This window comes from Austrofundulus limnaeus, unplaced genomic scaffold (genome assembly GCF_001266775.1).
Source record: "Austrofundulus limnaeus strain Quisiro unplaced genomic scaffold, Austrofundulus_limnaeus-1.0 Scaffold464, whole genome shotgun sequence".
Classification (NCBI taxonomy): Eukaryota; Metazoa; Chordata; class Actinopteri; order Cyprinodontiformes; family Rivulidae; genus Austrofundulus; species Austrofundulus limnaeus.
In genome coordinates this window covers 336541-338689 of record NW_013952866.1, presented here as the reverse complement: position 1 = coordinate 338689, position 2149 = coordinate 336541, and positions in this window count along the sequence as shown.

Here is a 2149-nt window from a genome sequence, read left to right as displayed (position 1 = left end):
CACAGAAACAGTACTATATAACATTTTAGACACATTCTAGACAGTTTATCAGCTAAAAAAAATTAATTTTGGGGTAAGTTACTCTTTAAAATGAATGGATCCATAAGACCCGGGTCTGTTCTAAGAGACATAAATCTCATCTCTATAGTTGTATTTGTTCAGTAATACTTCATTCTGAGACCACAATCCTGTCAAATGGATGAATTTAAGACATTTAGCCTCTTCAGTCAAACCTCTTTCATGTTGTATGAAACTCTGAAGACGTGACTTGACGTAATTGTGCTGAGTCATGTAATGAACCACTCAAGCACACTGGATTTGGACTAATGTTCCTTTGTTCCGTCTGCAGCAGAACCCGCTGCAGGCGTCCACATCAGCACGAATCAAAGCCTCCACCAGCTGGATGTTTGTGCTCGGCCGAGCGCTCGCTGCGGAGAAGAAACGAGCTGAACGTTTGTTAATCTTTCAGGAAAACCTAAGAGGATTTCCCCCAAAACTGGAAGGAAGTCAGTGTGCGTCCTCATCCTTCACTTTCTGACAACATGGATTTCTTTTTTTTTTTTTTTTTTACTAAATGAATGATTCAGTTTTAAATGTCATTATTGTTATCAGCTCACTTTATAGAGTTTTAGACATTTAAATAACGTTTTACCACAATGTTAAAAAAATTGAGAGAATCTGAACAATGATGAATCATTTGGAACTCAAACTTCCAACCTCGAAAATTGAAATGAACTTGGGACCTGATTTTCTAATAATTTACGATCTGACAGAGACAGACTTAGTTTGAAAGGTATCAACTAGCTTTATTTTGAAAAGTCCAGGTTAAAATCTCCTGCTGATCAGATGAAATGTTAAAGCTGCTACCAGAAGCTCTTCTGTGTTTGTCACTCCCTGACTGCATTCAGCACTATTTTTAACTCGAATCAGTGAGTCGACTCATCTGAGTCTGCAGTCTTTTTGTTTTGTTATCAGCCTGAATCAGTGATTCGATTAATCTGAGTCTCAAATCTTTTTGTTTTGTTATCAGCCTGAATCAGGGACTCGATTCATCTGAGTCTCAAGTCTTTTTGTTTTGTTATAAACCTGAATCAGTGACTCGATTCATCTGANGACTCGATTCATCTGAGTCTCAAGTCTTTTTGTTTTGTTATAAACCTGAATCAGTGACTCGATTCATCTGAATCTCCAGTCTTTTTGTTTTGTTATTAGCCTGAATCAGTGAGTCGACTCATCCGAGTCTTCAGTCTTTCTGGTGGATTATTAATCAGAATCAGTGACTCGACATCTGAGTCTCAAATCTTTTTGTTTTGTTATCAGCCTGAATCAGTGATTCGATTCATCTGAGTCTCAAGTCTTTTTGTTTTTGTTATCAGCCTGAATCAGTGAGTCGACTCATCTGAGTCTCCAGTCTTTCTGGTGGATTATAAACCTGAATCAGTGACTCGACTCCTCTGAGTCTCCAATCTTTTTGTATTTCTGGTAAGTCAGCTAATTCACTGACAGCAGCAGTTTGCCAGAAGAGTTGCAGGATCAAGTTTAATTGAGATTTAGGACTTGTGAGTCTTGACTCAGCACAAAGATTCAGATCAGAAGTGGACTCAATCAGAGACTTAGTCTGTGTTCAGTCATTTAGAAAACTCCTCTCTTCTGCGTTCAGTCTGTTTTTATTCTATTAGTTGTTTTATTTAATAGAGTTTCAGTTTTTATAGCCTGCACTTCGGGTTCTTTGTCCCAACCTCTAAAAAAATAACTCCAATCTCAATGAAAATAATAATAATAAAAAAAATCCATTTTTAATGGATTTTTGCTGAGCGGGAGTCACCGTCTCAAACAGCCTCCCGACTATTTTTATATGGAGGTCATACAAAATAAAACAGAAAAGCAGACATTTAAAGACCACTCACAAACAAACAAAAAAGCAACAAATGTGCAAATTTAAAATGAATCATCAGGTTTTGGAGAAAATGATGCAACGTGTTGCAAAAGCGAGCTGCAGACGAGCTGGACGTTCAGAAAGTCCTGCAGCTTATCAGGAGGCAGCAGTTCATTTCGTAATGACTTTTTCCACTGTGCAGTTTGTTCCAGCTCTGTGTGTGTGTGTGTGTGTGTGTGTGTGTGTGTGTGTGTGTGTGTGTGTGTGTGTGTG